At 36.8% G+C, this 21333-nt stretch overlaps 1 protein-coding gene across 1 annotated transcript in view; it reads left to right on the forward strand.

Moving 5' to 3' along the window:
• The first annotated feature begins 8414 nt into the window (after positions 1–8414).
• The window catches only part of LOC23687858 (CD63 antigen), a 246870-nt gene continuing 233951 nt past the window's right edge, over positions 8415–21333 (forward strand). The window contains exon 1 of the mRNA XM_021846561.1: positions 8415–9077. The gene's annotated coding sequence lies outside the window, so the exon portion shown is untranslated. The remainder of the gene's footprint in view (positions 9078–21333) is intronic.

Raw genomic sequence — 21333 nt, forward strand, 5'->3', positions numbered from 1 at the left:
TGTTGAAGCCACAGAAGCTCGGTGCTCCACCGGCCCTCGATAACATCGAGATATATGTAGCTTCATTGGTTATTGTCATTGTATAGTAAGTATGGGCATGTCTTGTCACTGAGTAAGGCAATGCTTATTTTTCTTTGTAAGTCAAATATTATTTTTTTTAAATAGCGGGATCACCCTAATTAATCATTTATCGCGTAAACCGTTTCCACCTGAAGATTTTTGGTAAAAATTTATGGAATTTTTTATAGTATTTTTCTCCACAATTATTAAAAGCTACGTGACATCTAATATCAAAAACAAAATTATTTACTTCTCACTGGACTTCTCTATGATCTTTACTTTGCTGCTATGGTAATCAACCGTACCGTTAATTTGGGTGAAACTGGTCAATTTGACATATGGGTGTATTTCTGAGTAAGTCTATAGGCAATTTTTAACTTTTATAAGCAACTTTAAGATTCTGAAAATACAAGATTTTTTTGAGAACTTTTGAAAAACTGGTGCAAAAATGTTGAGAAACAAATAAGTTATAGCGATTTGATTATATTTTTATGGTAAAAAAAATAAGCTGCTGGTAGAGGGGTTAATCATGTACCAAGTGGACCGTCTCTACTTAAAAATTTACTTAAACATTATGGGATTTTTCAGCTACTCGACATCCAATGCCAAAACCAAAATTATGTACTTCTCACTAGACTTCTCTGTGATCATTAATTTGGTGCTACAGTAATCAAATGTACTGTAAATTTGGGTTGAGTTATTAAATTTAACACATCAGTTCCGTATGGTAGTAACAGTCACGCAAAAACGTTTAGTTCCTGAGTAGAATTTGCTCATGGTTATGTCTGAAAGTTTGAAAAAAGTTTTAAAAAAATATTTGCTTGCTCTCAAACCTATGAAGAGCTCACTAATTTATTTTTTTGGCGCCAACGTTTCGATCACTAGTTGAATCGTCATCATGGATAAATAATTATTTGCGACTGTTCAAAACATTTTAGTCGCGAATAATTCTTTATCCCTGAAGAAGATCCAAATAGGGATCGAAACGTTGGTGCCAAGAAAATAAATTCGTGAGCTTTTTATAAGACTGCAAGCCATAAACTTTGTCTATATGCATAAACCTAGTCGAATATCATTAGATAAAATAGCTTTCTAGAATTAAAAATCAAAAGTTTTTATTTTTTATGTTATATCTGACTTAGTTATTGTTTGGCTTTATGAATAGGATCAGTAATCAATTTTTTTATGTTAGAACACAAACATAGCATAGCATAGCATAGACTGACTGTACATGTCAATGGTTGCTACTCCGTGATTGATCGGAACTGGTAAGAATTGCACTACGATCCAAATGAATAAGGGATGGGAGTTTCCGCTTACTCTCGAAGTGCAATTTTAGCAGATCTAATATTATTGATCAATAACGGCGCCGGCCAAGTCCTTACAGTCAGTTGGGATGGGGAAGGAATATTAGGGTGTAATGATTGTTGCTTCTATAGACCGAGAATACCTCTGCATCTCCACAATCACCACGGGAAGGGTGTTTATTAGTGAGGGAGGAAAAGATCTGGGAGTCACCTCTGGTCGATGATGCGATCCATGGACTAGGGGGAAATATACGACTTATATTTAAAGCTAGTTTTGTATTTTTGTCTCAAGAAGTTTTTGGTAGAAGCTTTGAAAAATACGTCAACATCTATAATGTCGAACAATTCAAAAGATGTTTTTATTAATGACGAAAACTGAAAATTACATGTATATATTTTAAAGTATATGAAACAGGAATAATGCCGACACTTGTAGTGACGAACTATACATAGTTTGTCTGAAAATTACATATGAGTATTACTGTGCATTTTGTCTTGATATGGTAGAAGTTTTAAAAAATACGTCAACATTCACAATGTCGAACAATTCAAAAGATAATTTTTAATAATGTCAAAAAGAGAAAAATATATGTATATAGAAATTGTATAAGAAAAAAACTTAATACCGACACTTATAGTGACGATTCATATAAAGTTTGTTTTAATATTGCTTAAAAGTTACGCTTTCAAGAAAAAATGTGTTATCACAAGCATGAAACGAACTCACCAGCTGGTAATCCATCCTCGACTGAACACAAAACTGACACTGACAGAAAAACTTCTTGGCGTCCCGAAAACAAACCGTCTTGCTTGTGCTTTCCCAAACACCTACCCAGCAAGACGCTCCAAGACAGAAAAAAAAAAATCTGCGGCGACGAAACCACGCGCGAAACCGTGAGCAAAATCTATCCGACGGCGCAAAATCGAACCGTCCTGCTTGGGCTTCACGAAGCACTACCCAGCAAGACGCTCCGAAACAGGAAAAGAAAAAAATCTCCGGTGACGAAAACACGCGCGAGACCGTGAGCAAAATCTATCGGACGACGCGAAACAGAACTGTCCTGCTTGGGCTTCACGAAGCACTACACCTCATTTTTTTAAGTGTTAGAACACAAAAAGATAAACTAAGGCTTGGTTGCAACTTCAAAAAATAAAATCATTTTGGAAGAATAATAACAAGAACATGGTATTGATAACATTAGTTGGTATCATTTTGATAATAATCGTCTGCTTGGGTCGATAATTTAATCGTCAATTTTTGGACAAAAATAGTACGATATTTTCAAATAGACAGCTATAGTACTAAAAACAATTAATCGAAAATGTCGTGGAAAAACAAATGGCTAAAGTTGATTCGAAAATAATGAATAACGATTAGTGCAGGTTATCCGTTTGAATGAATGAACAAACGCAAAAGTGTGCGTGATGCGATTCCCAGCCACATAACTGAGACTGCAATGCAAGCGAATAAAATGAACATTTATTCGGTGAAAACAGATTTTTTAAAATGCACACATTCCCTCTATTCACACAAATCTGGAGGCCATATAGGTACATTTTAAAGAATTTATCATGGTCAATACAACTTAAGACAATTTGATTTGACGTTCACTATAATTTGATGTATGATTGTGTATTGCAGCTTATATGACTTAATTTTTACAAAAAATAAAAAGAAAATAAATAAAATATTGCGAAACAAGCCTCGAATCTCTGATCATTAGATCACCAATCTGTCACGGAACCATTATGTCACACAATCGTTGTTGCAAGATCTAGTATTTTAGCAAACATAAATGAAACATTGTAGAGCATCGTTTGTGAATGCTACCGATCTTAATTGTCATTTGGCAGATGACCAAACCAGTGCAACGTTTGCAGTTGGAACGCAGTGCAGCAATTTGTTATAGACATTGTACGAAAATACTGATGCAAAGTAATTTCATCGTTTTTCTGTTGAACGGTGATGTTATCTTAACCGGTAAGTCAATACCTATATATATGAATTTCACTTTTTCTGTTGGGTTGTTGGGTTCAAGTCTTGTATGATTTTATATCTTCATCAGATGAACTCATATGTAATTTCACATTGATGATTATAATAGAGTCAGTGAAAAAGAAATCATAACGGAATGGCAGTATGAAGTTACGTATTTGGTCACATTAAATTGGAATTTTATAAAATGCAAATTCAAGTCAGATGAAATTTATGACTTCATAACCGATTTCAATCAATTGAGTTTTGCATCATATCCAATAATCGTTAACTCTTCTATCAGCAGCTTAATTTTTTACGCAAAAAAAAATCGCGATGCTTTTGTTTGTTTCTTAATATTTTTGAACAATTTTTTCACAAGTTCTCAAAAAAGTTGTATACTAGTCATATTCTGTCAATAAACTCCAGACCTAAACGAGGCCAGAAGTATGTAAACAATTGGTTGCATAGCACTTGTTTTTGGTTTTGACCCACGGAAAAGGGAGGGTAGGTCCACTAACTCGGCGGCTTTTGGTTCAGTCCCTATTTTATGTATGCCCAAGGGGCCTAATGCTATACATATCGAGAATTATTTTAAAAGCATGGAAAAGTGACACGTTTCTAGATGTTAACTACTGTTGATTAGGCGCCGTTCACAAATATCGTAACGCTCTAGGGGGAGGGGCAGTAAATTTGAATTTTGTTTGTACAAAAAGCGCTATGGACGGGCGGAAGGGGGTCGAAAATTTTCTAATTTAGCGTTACATAATAAATGGAAGCTGCCTTACCATAAATTTGACTTTTTTACGCATTCCAACTCTCCAAGCAAAAAGGAGTGCGATCGCAGCAGGCCATGCGCGCGGATGGCTGCTTTTTCTCGTTTGCTGTCACGTTCGTGAAATTTTGAAACGGCTGGTGGTGGTGTTATGCCACCCAGAAGATACAAAAAAAAGCAACGAAGTGATTCCTGTGGTTCAGCTGTGCAATTCCGGGAAATTGGCATTAGTCTAGGTGCCAAAATTTACTGTGAGTTATTCATTATTGAAACAAAGAACACTCAGTTTTATAATTTGTTCGTGTGGAGATGTGAAGAAAAGAAGTGTTATTTGAAAGAATTGACAGGAAAAGAAAAACGCAACGTGTGTATAGCAGAAAAAAATGAAAATTCTACCAGTTGTGCTCGATATAGTGTAGTATATTTTTTCAAAGTGCGACAATCATCAATCAACAGGAGCTGAACACACAGGAATAAGGAATTTGCAAGCATTAGATAAATGGGGAGATCCCTCCGAAATAGATTGATACTAATTTTTAATTTTATTTAACTAGTTGTGTAAAAATTTGAAGCTCATTGATGTATTAAGGGGGTAAATAATTGCTGTGTAACGGGCGAAGGATCAATTTCTTTTCGTTTCAGAGAGCGAGCAATGGCGCTATAGCCAAGGCTTTTTCAGCCAGGGGGTAAGGGTGAAATACCTATGTCCCATCCCTGGAAAGAAGCAATAAAGGAGTGTGCATTAACATTCTTAGCAACGCCACTTCCAACGATTTTACTCACCTCCCCTTAAATGAAACGGTTGGTACGGTTGTCCCCGTTTCTTCAATCATAAAATTGAAAAACTTCCGTCTATCACGTTATTCATACGTGAATAACACAGCGTAACAAAAATGACATCTTTGCGTGTCTCAAGAATCAAATTATGTGTTTCTAGTAGATTTTGGGTCGCTGAATTTGATGCCGTTCTCAGAAATGTTCCAGCACGTCACAATTTTTAGCTACAGGTCGCCAAAGTTGTATAAAACACAGGTTTTATTAATGTTTACATGAAATTTAAATTATGATTTACCAAACTTTTTTGTGAATTAATCCACCAAGCATGCGAAACAAGACTTGATCTTCCAATTTAGATATAATTTGATCGAAAATTTCACGATTAGATTTAGCTTAAATCGATTTTTTCAACATGCTTGCCGTCTCCATACGAAATTCTTCATTTCACTTATATGGCATAATACAATATTTTTCAGAACCATTAAAAAATAACATTTTACCAGCAGAAGTATTATAAACTTTGTTGACAAGTATTTTTTAACTCATGAAGTTTGAATTATGCGGCAAATTAGGCAAATAATGTGCCATACAAGTTGGAAAACATGCAAGTTTGCTGAAATCGTCAAATTTAGCATTTTCAGCAGTCAATATCTCAAAAACTAGACGTGCTATGATATTTTTGAAAATGACAATGTATTCAGCAACCCCTAATTGAGTAAATAGTGGTATTTTGGTGCTTGAGACAAAAACGTGTTCCGCAGTGTAATCTGATCGCCGTAATTTTTTTGATTATCTTCAAACCCAAGTCTGCACAGTGGGCCTGGCCATTTTAATATTTGTAACATATTTACGATATGCTGCAAATTTTAATATTGACAAGAAAATACTAGAATAATTTCCGGTATTTCCAGGATGCTTTCAATATTGGCTGTGCAAGCACTAAGAATAAGAATAGAATAGAAGAATTCCAACTCTCCAAGCAAAAACCTAAATAAAGAGAATAAAATATAGATTTGAGTACATGTTTTGGTACCATTGGTTTCGCCCCAATCAGGGTACAAAATATTCAAAATTACTTATCTTCGTAAAATTTGATATTACTCTATCAAATTGCTTGCTTACTGATATTTCTGAGGACCGGTCACCGTGAGATATGTAATAAAAATAAAACCGTTGGATGACTGAACAATGAAAAAACAAAATCAAATGTATGGTATATTTACTACTGGTTCAACAGTTTTTGGTCCAGTCTAATATATGTTGGCGTTATCATCTTTAAAGGCGCTCTCTCACTGTCGGCAGAGAGCCACCTCTCTTTATTTCATTCTCCGCACCATTTTTTTTTGTTGCGTCGCGACGCACGCTAAGTATGTTTGAGACATAGTACCGAAATTTCCACCATTAATTCATTGAGAAAAGGTTTAGAATATTCTTTCTTTACTTGTTGGGTACGAAATTCAATTTACGATTCTTATGAGCATTTTGAGCTTGTTGGCTCTACGTCCCCACTGAGACAAAACCTGCTTGTCAGCTTAGTGTTCTAAGAGTACTTCCATAGTTGTTAACTGAGAGCATTCTTTGCCAAGTTGCAGATTTCGCATTCGTATATCGTATGCAGACACAATGATACTCTATGCCCAGTGAAGTAAAGGAAAATTCTATTACGAAATGATCTTGGACCAACCCCGAATCGAACCCAGACAATTTCAGAATGGCTTTGCTTCACTTGAGTTAAAGTTCAGTGTTGTGGTTTAATTGTTTTTCAACGTGTTGTGAATGGCTCTCCCATACTCACGAAAGCACAAGCGTCGCGACACCATAATACACATAACATCGCTATGCTCCATTCCAACGCAGCATCACCAAGGAAACTGGATGTTCTACAACAAACAAAAAGAGAAACCAAAATAAAAGCGTCGTCTGGCTGGCAATCCAGACACTGCCGACGACCGGGCCGAACCGAAGCTAGACGCGACGCCGACGCGCGTCGACAACGACCGAAACACGCTATGTCCAAAGGGGGCTGTTATGCAACTTTCATGCACCTCGGATCTTCTTCCACAGGAAGTTGCTCTTGATAATGAAACAAGCTAATGAAACAGCACAATATTCTACCTTTTCATGATTGCTTATAGGTATATAGAAATCAATAAATATTCAACCTAGTCTCTTTCTTTCAAATCTAAAAACTTAACTTTTACAGTTTGGCGATATGACGATTTTTATTTTTAATTTTTTTATTAGTCCTACCTATCATTTTAAACATTACATTAATTTCTTATATATAGGTGCTCTGTGTTAGAAAAGACTATCATCTTAACCCGTATAGGCCTGAGTGAAAGCAAAAATGCTAAGACCCTTACTGCTCAGCGGATACTAAACGGATTCAAATATTATTTTCGTGGGTATACTGGCACACATATCTAGTTTGTAAAAGTGGCCAGAGAAACTCGGGAATACTCCTGTGGCCGGAGTAATTCCGGTGAGTCACTGGATCAAATCGGGTAAAAAAGCGCTATTTTTAGGACATGCCAAGTTATCTTAATTTATTCGCAATTACATTAATTTTAATTTGCATAAATCATTGAGATCAACATTATAAATGAAGAGGTTTGCACCATTTAGAATGTACCGGATGTGATCCCTGAAGAACCGGCTATAGTTGTGATGGATACTGAACCGTTTCAATTCTCGAAAACTAGAGATAAAACATAATGCTTCACTGAAATGCGTTCCCATAAGCTTGGCACAGATGATTAAATACAAATTGGCCACTTTATCGTAAATTTGAGGCGTCCCGGGACCCGAACATGGTCATTTGTAGGGTCAAACAAATGCAGGACACATGGTTATCCAATTCAATCGTTTCTCAAAAGGTTTACGCTGATGCGTTTTTCTTAAAATTTCATGATATAGTTGCCACATTATAGCCAATTCCGGTATAATATGTGACTTGAAATTTTCCTACCTTCAGGGGCACAATAGGACACCACCCTTTTCACCCGACCTGACCCAGTGACTCACCGGAATAACATTCCCGAGATTCTTTGACCACTTTTATAAACTAGACATGTGTACGAGTATACTGACAAAAAAAATGTTGAAATCCGTTTAGTATTCGCCGAGCAGTGAGAGTTTTAGTGTGTTTTCTTTCACTCAGGCCTATACGGGTTAGTTAGGTAAAACAAAATCAAGCTTTTATTAACATTTAGTTAATAACTTATTACATTTTATTTGCAGAGCAGTTCAGATTTTTTACAAGTGAGTTGATTTTACCTGATTATAAAAAAGGAAAATAAACGCTTCCAATTTACTTAACATAATCGGTATATGTTTAATATGTATTCCAGTCTTCTCGAAAATAATTGAATGTGAAATTGATAGGATGGAGAATCGCTTCATGGAATATTTGAAATGTAGTAGTTGCCTAATAACTCCCTTTGGACATACCGTGTGACGCCGAGAACCGACCAGAAGCACTGTGCTTTCTTTCGCTACTTGCTACTGAGGCGTAACGTAAAGCGCGTACAAGTACAGTTGCTAGTCCATAAAGAACCTTGGTCACGTACGGTTGTGCACGGTTAATCGTCTGGTGATTTCTAGTGGGGCATCATCTCAACTTGGAAGGGAAAGGTGAAAGTACGGAATAGTGCATTCTAGTGGAAGCTGAAGCAGAAACCATTATATTTTGGAAGGCACCATTCTAGGTATTGAAGTCGATGGTGTTTGTCTAGCATATAGACACCATTATCCCGCTCGTCTATTGTTTACCATACTGTGCTACGGTTCAATTTCTGGTTAAACAGTGTTTAGTGCTGAGTGTTCAACAGATAATAATAAGTACCAAGAAGTGAGCTATTGCAGTTTAAATTCTACTTTAAAGAGTGCTTTAGTGGATAAAGTTTGAGCATCGAACGTATTCCTATTTGTGTCGATCAAGAAGAGCAAAGCGAAGAAGTGTTTCTATCTCCAAATCAGAACGAGCAACGAATAGGATTTCGGTTCTAGAATCGGTATTTGTGTGTATCGTTGAACGAAGGATTACGTTGCTGCTCGTCATATTTTTTGGAAGCAAACATATTGTGTCTGCACTTGTCGGAGTCGTTATTGTCGTCTGGTTTCATCAGGTACTAGGCGTGAGTCATTGTTCGCGTGTATTCGTTTGTGGGAGTTACTGGACAAGGTTAGTACTGTATTATGTTGCAGATTACATCGAGATCAGAAGGGCTTGGATTCACACCGATATTTCAACAACTTTTCTGATGTTTTCTTTGAAGGAATTCTTAACTATTACTTTTAGGTGAAATCAACATAATTTCTGCTCGAACCATTTACAGTGTTTAACTTTTCTCAATATTTCATTAGCTTTTACTTGACCTTACATAGCATTGGAAAGTACATTTGTAATTTTTTCGATTTTCCATACAAAAAAATCAACTTTGGTAACTTTGGTCTCAGTTATTAATAGACCGATTTGGATTTAATTTGTATGGTACATCGGTTTTGGATTTTAACATATTTGTTTCAGTATTTTATTTCCAATCAAGAGATTAAAGATAAAACCAATTTGTATGAAGTAAAATTTTTGACGAAATATTATAAACAATAAAAATATGAAAGCCCTACACAAGAACTGTCTTTGGCAGACTTGTTCATCTCGATTAAATCTTTATAAACTGAAGACATCATTGTTATATTCCTTTAATCAGGGTGTCCATCCATCCAGGAAATCGGGAAATCACTGGGAATTCCAAATGGCCGGGAATAATTTACTAGTTACTTGTTTTTTTTTTTTTTAATTTTTTGATAAGATATCAGTTGAATAAGAATTTTAGCGGACGATCTTTGGCTGATTTTTCTGAAAATGCTGAGCTGAACTGTAGCTGAGCTAAAAGAGGTCTTAGTGGTTTTCTAAATAAAATCCTAAACAGACCAATTAGGAATTCCTGTTTGGATTACTAACTTTACTAGTCCGTGATCCATGACAAAGTGCTTATGAGGTCTCTGACGAGATGTTAGCGAATTTCGTGTGAGATCATTATGAATTCATAGCGAGATATTTGATGGCTGAGTTAATGACAAGGTCCATTTGATATTCTTGGGTAGATGTTTGTTTAGTCCTTGACAACATTTTTGATAAAATCTTAGATGGATTCCTGGTTTCATTGAAAATAAATAGGTACTAGAAGGTTATTTTTAGCATGCCAAATATTTTCTACTACGGATTCGAAAATTATGAACGATTTTTTTTAACAAAAATGTTGGAATTATATATCTGAAAAATCAAAAATCTTATAGACCAGGATAACTTAAGCAAATTATTAGTTCTGACAAATCGTTGAGAGGTTGTTAAAGTTTCTAAAAAGATGCTTGGTCTTCCAGATCTTATATAGATATGTGACCTTTATTAAATAAATATATTCAAGTATCGCTCATGTGCCATTGGCGTCGCTAAGTTTTTTTTTTCTGGAGGGGGCCAATACTTGTTTACAGAAGTTATGTCGGTCGCAAATTCAAGATTTTCACAAATTTCATAGTTTCAAAAGATTTGTAATGATTTTATTTATATGTTATTATGTCACATTTCCCGGCACATCAGTGATGTTTGTAAATTTCAATTTTCGCTACGAAAAAAAAAATCATTCTTTTAGTAATTCAGTAAAATTGCTTCAAGAATTCTAAAGTGCGCTTTAAAGAGATTCCTCTGGGTATTTTTACGGGAATTATTTTCGTACTTTTCAGTGCTTTCTCCAAGAACTCCTTTACCTGTTCTGGGTTCGTCCTGGGATTTCTACGGTAAATCATTCCTAGACTTTCTGATCTTACCAGAATTTTTTTCTAAGAATCTGTATCGAATTGCTTAAGATCTCTTGTAAGATCCCGCCAGAGAATGCTTTAGATTGTTTTCAATCATTTCGCTTGGAGTCCTCTACGTACTTATTACATATAAAATTGAATTGTTAGTTTAAAGTATCCTCCAGTTGTTCATTAATAATATGTTTAGGATTTTCAGGAATTACTGAGGATTTATCAAAAAAACAGTACAAAAAATGTAGGAGTTTCAACAAAAATGTCTTCAGGATCATCAAGCATGGATTAATTCCATGAATTCCCACCAACAGTTTGTCCAACTTTTCTTTTGAAGTTCTTCCTAAAGTTTCTCTACAGGATTGTATGTCGCAGCAAAAATTATCCCGACTTCCTGCAATAAAAAAAATGAATTTTCCAGGTTTTTCTCTAAGGATTCCTCGTAACATTATACAAGAATTTCATGAGCAATTAGAAAGAATACAATTAGAAAAATGTCATTCATGATTTCTCAAAGAATGCAGATCTATCTGATTTTTTTTCCCAAATGATTATTTTTTTAGATTTGTTTTTTTTTTTTCTAAAATTAAGGAGCAATGCTCCGCATTTCTTCAAAATTTTTACGATGTTCTATTTTTTTTCCAAAAGTATCTAACATACACACATTTCAAAAATTCTAACATTTCTATAAAGTTCCTAGCGGAATAAAACCAACTGTTCTTTCAAAAACTCATACGCGAGAATACTCAAAGATTTCCCGAGTAATTTGTTCAGAAATTTCTTAGAGAATTATATAATTGTTTCTCTAATATTCTCCCGAAAAAAATTACCAGAGATTCATCTAAGTATTTTCCAGAGATTTTTCTTTTCTTTAAAGCGCACTAACAATTCTTTAGGGAACTTTTTTGAATAATGGTTTCATCAGATTTACTAAGATGTTGCCATTTATTCTTGAACTTCTCAAAAAAATTCTCCATAAGGTATTCTTTCAGGTTCTAGAAATAACTCCAGTTTTTTCCGAATGGTGATCTCAGGGTTCTTCCATAAATAATATTTACAAATTTATTCACTTTCCATTTTTTTGGTTCAAAAACTACTCTAGGAATATCTCAATATTGTAAGGAATTGTTTTATAAATCCCTCTTTGAGTCACTTTTTGAGAGATTTTTAGAGAAACACATACAAAAAAGGTTTAGCAGAACTTTTTTGGTAAGTTTTTGAATAATTACAACTTACATATAATTCGAAAAAAAAAATACAGAGTTCTTGTCGTAAAGTTCTAGAATTAAATAGTAGAATTTCTGAAACTTGTTGACAATATACCTTACAGAAAAGCTTAAGTGGTCCTTGCAGGATTTACTAAAAAAGTTCTTGATCTTTTTTCTTCGTCTTTTATAATAGAAAATGAAAAAAAAAAACGTTAAAAACAGATGGAATTTTTACTGTAAGTATTTGTAACTTAAATCTAAGATAATACTTTGTATGAATTTTGAAGTTTCATGATACTGTGGTGAACATATTTATGTAGAAAGAACCCATTTTTTCCTACCTTTAGAAATTCTAAGATTACTTTTTTGAAGGGTCTATTATCGATTATTTTGTATTGCCGGTATTTTTTAAGAACATTAGCAAAGATTTTGGTAAAATTCGTAGTGTAAGATTTTATAGAATTCATATCTTAGGGGAAAGTTTTGTATTACTTTGAAAATTTGTTGAGGAATTCCTTATGGGCGTTCAGAAATCAGGAACCATACGTATAAGAATTCTGTAATTTTTGAAAACTCCTACAATTTATCCTAATCTAAATTACCAACATCTATTTATTTTTAAATGTTGCTTTGCGTCTGCGAAGGAAGAAGAAATAAAAAAATGTTGAAGCAGGTAGAACAATAGATGGGCAATGGTACAATGAAAGATAATTTATAGTCTTTTCTCTAGAGGTAAATTTTTCAGGATTTCTAGACCCCCCTTCCCCCCTCTGTCACGCCTTTTCCAATACCTGTTACATGCACCGTCACAATTCCGTAGACCCCCCTCCCCCTCCCACAAATCATGGACGTCATTTTTGAATGACTCCATAGCTAAAACCTCTCTAATGGATTTACAATTAAAACAAATTTATCCGTTCCATCAGACTCTTCTTTAGAAATTATCCTTGAAATGTATATTTCCTTGACTTCTGGTTTTCTAGAATTTTCTAGAAATTCCGCCCTCGTATCGCACAAAAAAATTAAACCAAGAATATGGATTCTGACAATAGTTGGCAAAATTATATCTAGAGAAGTGTTTTAAGGAAGATCAATACAAATTTCTTTTTGAATATCCCAATAAATCCTTCCCCCTTCCCAATTATTTTGCAACATGTTTCTCTACAGATTTCTTTATCGCTATGCTAATTTCGGTAGCAAAATTTTTCCTGGAGTTTTTCAATAAATTTCCTCTGAAGATTCGAAGGCAAGAGACATTTCAAAAACATTCATTTAAATTTTTATTCCAATTTGTGAATTATCTGGAAATTTGAAGCAAAATTTCTAGAAAATAACATAGAAGAATTTTTGACGAAATTTGTGATGTATTCTGGAAATATTTCTTAAGGATTTTTGATGAACTTTGTAGAAAAATTTGTAATATTTTTTTTTGGAAAACCGTTCAAAGAAATTCACAGAAAAATTTCTAATAGAACTTTCAACGAAATATCTCAGTATTAGATTTGACAGAATCAATGATTTTATGAAGAAAATGCGAGGGAAAATTGAACTTTTGAAAGATTACCTCTGTAAGATTAATTAATATTTTTTAGGTAAATCCGGGAACATATTCCGGAATCAATTTGCTGATATATACAGTGCCGGTTTTGGGCTTTGGGAAGCCCGGGTCAGATCTCTCGACGGGAGCCTTTGGTAAAATATGAGCGGGAAACGCTATGCACAGAAAAGTTTAGCCAAATTTGCTGCAGATATTTCTATTTAATGCACTAGAACGACAGTCATTATTAAAGCAATAAGCAAATTTGGTAAACTACTTTATTTTACTATGTACAAATTTTCAGACTTCTTACTTTAATTATTGAAACATAAAATTATTGGCTAGATTGAATAATATTATTTTAAATGCTTAAATGGATTTTTGTAATTGTAAAGGAACAAACGATTGTCTAGGGTCGCTTTAACCAGATATTCAACTAATGTTTGCTTTCTAAATATTGACAACAGTTTGGATGAACTACGCAGACTTTAACAATATGCAGACGATGCTGTAGTCTCTGTAAATAATCCTCGAGTGGAAATCTTGCAAAAACCATAGCTAAATTATCGTGATAATGTATCCGCTTGGGCTAGTCATTTTGGGTTCGCGGAAAATATAATTGAATGTAAATTCTGTAGATTTTACAAAAAATACTTTTAAATGCTAAGTTCATAGTAAAAATTGCAAAATTTAAACAAATTTAGTGTATTTGAGTCTAAACTATAGTAAATTCTTAGCTCTTAGTAGAAATTACAATATCCAAACAAAACCAATGAAACTATTATCACAAAATTATAAAAAATTGGCGCAAATGAAAATGAATATAGTAGAATATGAAAATATCGAATTTCCGGTAGAATATCAGGTTTTTTTTTACCCTGATAGTAAAATCAGGAAAATGTATGAATTATGAAGTATTTTCATCTTTACAAGGTATTTCCAGCACATAGAGCACTGTAATTTTGACAGCATCTTCCCAGAATGCTATGATAATTTGATGTATATGAAACCAAGCTAAATATTACAGTTGTTGATATAACCTTGACGATGTACATAAGCGAACAGAAATATTTCCATTGAAACCTGAAAATTCAGATAAAAATCGTATGGATTTTTATTCTGAATTTGAAATCATCAATGAAAACATAATTCTTTGTATTGTGTTTCACTTTTTTGACTTCTATGGGGCCCCCCTTGATCAGGGGGCCTGGGGCATTTGCCCCTTGGCACCCCCCCAAATCCGGGCCTGAATAAACAGTAGACATAGAAGGAATGGATGTCCACCAGGAGGAATTCGCGTTGAATGTATGCCCCACAATATCATTTGGCTATTTTCCAAGAGATTTGCAAAAGTTCTGAAGCCACCCTTTAATATTCCTTTAGGAATTTGATTGTACTAAATTTCTATCAAAAATATCGAAAAGTTTTTTGATATATTTTGCTACAAATCCCACCGTTCCTACACCATTGTGTGCCAAGAAAGATTCCAATTAGTTAATCTCTTTGAATCAAATTTATGTTTAGATTAGCTTGATTTTTTTTACGTAGACTGGGAATTGATTTTCCGAACATTGATTTTTTTCCCGGGACAACCTAAAAGAGCCTAGAATTCTGTTGAACTTTGCATAGTCTTCCCAGGAGTAGGGATTTACCGCAATCGAAAACATCAAACTTCATTAAATTCTTGTTTAGCCAGGTGCTTTGAATGAGTGCGCAATATAGTTCCTTCGAAGGAGATAAATTGTTAGGCTTCATGCAGCCAATTTTCACCAACGCGCTCAATTTGTCATCATTTATCAGTCGACAAGCTCTTACCACGTGACCGCCTTTATCTCGTTACGCTGCAGAAGCTGCCACAACAGATAATATAATATATTTATCTGTCTGACGTTGCCAACCCGTTGTTGCATCGAGTTTCTGCTGAAGCTGCGAAAATATCTTTGTGTATTGGACGCATCTGCAGCTGCAACTCAAGTTGAAGCTTTTTGTTGTGCTATCAGGGACATCGGGGACATAACGAACTATGACGAATACGTATTTTTGGATCATGAAATAACTACTTTTAACTAGCTTCAATTAGTTTTGAAGGTGGATACACAGTAGGGCGGGTAATTGTGACATTTTTTTTCGGATCAATTTGTAAATCAAAACAACTGTGCAAAATTTGGAAATTTCTGCAATGAACCATGTCTTCAACTGACTGAAGATTAAATCTTGAACTAGTAGAGAGGTATAAACAGAATACAAGTAAAAACTATTTATCAGCAAGATTCTGCATTGGAAAGGCGGTTCACGTTCTTCCGTACGACCTCTGTATGAGTGGAATTAAATATAAAACATCATTTGTGTTGATTTTTCATCATCAAACTGTGCTACAGTTTTTTTTCATCATGCTCGAGCGAGATATAAAAACCACAAGTCGCCTACTCTGGAAACTCTGTCGACGACGTCAGACGAGAATTAAAAAAGATTATGAGTTTCAATGTTTTGTGTTCGTTGCATCCCACTCGTTAAGTTTTAAGCCAGTCTTAATGAAGACCCACAATTTCGTTTTTTTTGTTCGTCGTAGAAACATCTGTGTCATATGTTTTTGTTCTCATTCTGGCTCAAAATTTCAATTTGGAATTGAGCTGAGCTCTATATATTTGCATGTACACACAATCCATCTCATTGCTGATAATAATCAGAGCGTAACCAATGAAGCCGGTACAGTGCACTGGAATTATGAGGATCCTATAATTTATTTATAGCTACTGAAGCTTGCTAGAAGACCAGTGTCGATAGTGCATGCCCTTGAAACCCGGCTCTTATCTATTTTCCTGCACAGCCTCGCTGCCAGACTGATTCGAGATGGCGATTCTGTCAATATTATGTATTTCTCTAACTACTGGGCTGCGAAGTGCGGACATGCGAATAAAGTGCCGGATTGCATTGAATCATGTTGGCGTCTTCAGAGCACTTTTTCTTTGGTTTGCGAAGAATAAGCCCGCTGAAGACACCGAATCGATTTGATGCAATCGCGCACTTTTATTAGCATTTCCGCACTTGCACAAACTACTACGATATTGCACTGCCCATAACTGCTTATTTGTAACATTCGACAAAAGTAGCTGTTTGATTGGAGATGGAGCCCTACGTTGTGTGGTGGAACGATAGCGGGAACGACGACGATGAAGGACAAACTCGATTTCAAACTAATTGAAACTTTATTGCCACCGAGAGGCAGCGTGCCTACTCGGTGGGGAACGAGAGAAACTATATACAGAGCATACAAAAATACTGTCGCCTTTTATAGGTGACACAGTACGGAGACGAACAATTTAAACCGTGCGCACAGCAGTGCACTGGATGCTGCCTATCGTTGCGTTGGGCTGACGATGCGATGAAGCAAAAGAACCAAACAATGGGCAAAAATTGAATGGTTCAATTTGCGCTTGGCTTGGGTGCTGCTATGATGATGCCGTTGTCGGTGTGAGATCGAACATCCCGGCGCCTCAAAACGAAATTGAAAATTCGTTTTTTTTATTTTGCCTTGCTCGATCGATGCCTGCCGTTGAAACGATGATCGTTGGATGACTGCTGTAGGTAGCATGGATGATATTCGTTCACGTTGCGGTCCGTTCGAATTGGGTTGATTGGATTTGATTGATAGTCCGGGTAGTTTGGTGGATTGGGATGATATCACTGGGGCTGGTCGATGGAAGATTCTTGTTGTCTCGAGCAACAACTTGGCCTGACTTCGCCGAGTTGAAGGCCAGAATTTCCGAGTGCCAGCGGATGCGGCCGTTGGTCGAATCGGATGAGAAGGAACACCTTCGGAATTTCCACAACGCCGGTGGAAGGAGCAGCTAATTGATTCGACCATTTGGGAGATGGATTTGTCGTCGGACTAGATGCCATCATAGCCCGAAAGTGGACGCGCCGGTCCGGAGGATGGATGTAGCGGTTTGGAGATGAACATGCCGGTTTGGAATTTGGACACTGATGAAGAACGCGCCGGTTCGAAGGATTGGATGGTTACCGGTGTGATATTTGGACGTACCACTTTTGATGGAGAGCACGCCAGCTCGGAAGGACACCAGTTCTTGCTATAACATGGACACGCCGGTCCGGAGGAGGCTTCTCTGGTCCATGGCTTGAAACGCTGGTCCAGAGATCTTTTCGTTTAATCCGTAGGTGGACACGCTGGTCCGGAAGGAGGAAGTTGTAGGTCCGTTTGTCTCTGCCGTCGTCTTGGATCCCGTGGTACTGTTGGTTCATGATCGCTGGCAGTGCGATCAGTCCTTGGTTCGGTCTATCCGTGGTCGCTCCGTGGCGGCCAATCCTGGTCACGGCACCAATGTTTGATTGGAGATGGAGCCCTACGTTGTGTGGTGGAACGATAGCGGGAACGACGACGATGAAGGACAAACTCGATTTCAAACTAATTGAAACTTTATTGCCACCGAGAGGCAGCGTGCCTACTCGGTGGGGAACGAGAGAAACTATATACAGAGCATACAAAAATACTGTCGCCTTTTATAGGTGACACAGTACGGAGACGAACAATTTAAACCGTGCGCACAGCAGTGCACTGGATGCTGCCTATCGTTGCGTTGGGCTGACGATGCGATGAAGCAAAAGAACCAAACAATGGGCAACAAATTGAATGGTTCAATTTGCGCTTGGCTTGGATGATTCTGCCGTTGTCGGTATGAGATCGAACATCCCGGCGCCTCAAAACGAAATTGAAAATTCGTTTTTTTATTTTGCCTTGCTCGATCGATGCCTGCCGTTGAAACGATGATCGTTGGATGACTGCTGTAGGTAGCATGGATGATATTCGTTCACGTTGCGGTCCGTTCGAATTGGGTTGATTGGATATGATTGATAGTCCGGGTAGTTTGGTGGATTGGGATGATATCACTGGGGCTGGTCGATGGAAGATTCTTGTTATCTCGAGCGACAACTTGGCCTGACTTCGCCGAGTTGAAGGCCAGAATTTCCGGGTTCCAGCGGATACGGCCGTTGGTCGAATCGGATGAGAAGGAACACCTTCGGAATTTCCACAACGCCGGTGGAAGAAGCAGCCAATTGATTCGACCATTTGGAAGATGGATTTGCCGTCGGACTAGATGCCATCATAGCCCGAAAGTGGACGCGCCGGTCCGGAGGATGGATGTAGCGGTTTGGAGATGAACATGCCGGTTTGGAATTTGGACACTGATGAAGAACGCGCCGGTTCGAAGGATTGGATGGTTACCGGTGTGATATTTGGACGTACCACTTTTGATGGAGAGCACGCCAGCTCGGAAGGACACCAGTTCTTGCTATAACATGGACACGCCGGTCCGGAGGAGGCTTCTCTGGTCCATGGCTTGAAACGCTGGTCCAGAGATCTTTTCGTTTAATCCGTAGGTGGACACGCTGGTCCGGAAGGAGGAAATTGTAGGTCCGTTTGTCTCTGTCGTCGTCTTGGATCCCGTTGTTCTATTGGTTCGTGATCGCTGGAAGTGCGATCACTCCTGGGTTTGGTCGATCCGTGGTCGCTCCTTGGCGGCCAATCCTGGTCTTGGTCGGTTCGTGGTCGCTCCTTGGCGGCCAATCCTGGTCACGGCACCAATGTTTGACCGGGGATGAAATGGGCCGCGAATCCTGGTCACGGCACCAATGTTTGATTGGAGATGGAGCCCTACGTTGTGTGGTGGAACGATAGCGGGAACGACGACGATGAAGGACAAACTCGATTTCAAACTAATTGAAACTTTATTGCCACCGAGAGGCAGCGTGCCTACTCGGTGGGGAACGAGAGAAACTGTATACAGAGCATACAAAAATACTGTCGCCTTTTATAGGTGACACAGTACGGAGACGAACAATTTAAACCGTGCGCACAGCAGTGCACTGGATGCTGCCTATCGTTGCGTTGGGCTGACGATGCGATGAAGCAAAAGAACCAAACAATGGGCAACAAATTGAATGGTTCAATTTGCGCTTGGCTTGGATGATTCTGCCGTTGTCGGTATGAGATCGAACAGTAGCATTGAGTAAATGGAATATCAAGTGTGCATTTTATGGCAGTATGGGAGGAAACTAAAACTTCTAAAAATTACCAGAAACTCAAAAATGCTTATTTGAGGCTGATATTTTGTACAACTCATATCGCATACTAGTTGAATAGTCAGAAAATAATTCTGACAGAAATTTCATTGCTATTACATTACGAGGCTCACTTATAATCTCAATGTGACTGTTATGCAATCATTATGCATTTCACGGCGAAATTCTCTCTTTTTCGCTCTTCGACAAAACTTGGAAAACAATGGGGCCAGTACCTCTCAACTTTGACAGGTATAGGCACCGTTGTTTTCAGATTTCCCGAAGGATGGAAAGAGAGCGATTTTGTGATGACGTCACCGTGCAATCGGCAATAATTACCAATGTGACAAAACAACTTTATATTTTTTTCGAATTTTCCAGAACAATCTCACAGATTTCAGTAAGTTGATCGAAAGTATTTAGCATTTGATGACTCTTCATGGTATTAACTCCAATTTGTCGAAAATGACGAATGTGACTGCATACATACGCATAACCAGATCTTCAGTGTAGTTAAAGAAATAGCCAGTGCTGAAATAAGAATATCATATGCTGTTTAGCAGCTATTCACTTCTCTGCTAGGAGTAGCAGTAGCAGTTTTTCACTTTAAATAAACATCCATTATGATTATACAGTAATGCTACCTTTATATACACTGTATTTATATACAGATAGGAGCTTGAGCAGCATGCATTGGCGTAGCTTGGATTTTTGCTTGAGGGAGCCTTGCAAATTCTTGTTTTGTAGAAGTAATGTCAGTCGCAATAATCACGATTTTCACAAATTTTGTAGTTTGAATATATTAGTATTGGTTTTATTTTTTAGTTTGTGATTTTGTCTCATATCGCTCCGCATCAGTAACATTTGTAAAATAGTAAAAAAATTGTCAAGATTTTTTTCCAATGAAATCACGAGGAACATCTCTTGTGATTCTTCAACGAAATTTTCAATTATTCACCTATGTGCTTTAAAGAGATTCCTCTGAGAATTCCCACGGAGATTTCTTTATGAATTATTTCCGCACTTTTTCAGTGCTTCCTACAAAAACGTCTTTATCTGGTTTCAGCTCCTCCTTGAATTCCCACGGAAAACATTTGTTCAGGAAGGATCTCTACATACTTATTACATATAAATTCCTATGTTTGGTTTTTATTATATTCCAGTTGTTCATTAATAACTGAGAATTTCTTCAAAAAAATACTACAAGAAATTCTAGAAATCTCACCAAAAATGAATTCAAGATCGCTCAGCTAGGATATTTTTCACTAAATTTTCAGTAAATTTCATAAACGGGTTTTCCTTCTTTGCCTATGAGGTTCTCCCTAAAGTTTTTCTTCAGATTCCTTCAACACATCTTTCAGAAAATCTCACGGAAATTCTTCAAGAATTGCTTGAAAAATTTGCAGTTAAAATTATCCAGGACTTGTTACAAAAAAAAAAAAAAAAAACATAAAATGGTTCTTGTTTTAATTATGAATCGTGGTTTACGGCCAACCAGCCGAGTGGAAGTTTAACAACTACCGAAAAGCTAAACATTACATATAATTTGCAATTGGATTAGATGGACAAATTGATGTGAAGATTTGCGAAAAAGTTACACGTCTTCTCAGTGAGAATCGAACTCACGACTCCCCGATCTCTAGTTGGGGCGCGTTAACCACTACGCCATGAGAGGACTCATGAACGCAGAAGTTAACCTGAATTCGATTTCAGCTCAATAATCACGTGGTCCTCTTTCGCAAAGTGCACCTCTTTCGGAAGAATTAGATGCCCATCCAAACACAACGCTTTCTATATATATCCAATGC

This window comes from Aedes aegypti, chromosome 2, assembly GCF_002204515.2.
Source record: "Aedes aegypti strain LVP_AGWG chromosome 2, AaegL5.0 Primary Assembly, whole genome shotgun sequence".
In the NCBI taxonomy this organism is placed as follows: Eukaryota; Metazoa; Arthropoda; class Insecta; order Diptera; family Culicidae; genus Aedes; species Aedes aegypti.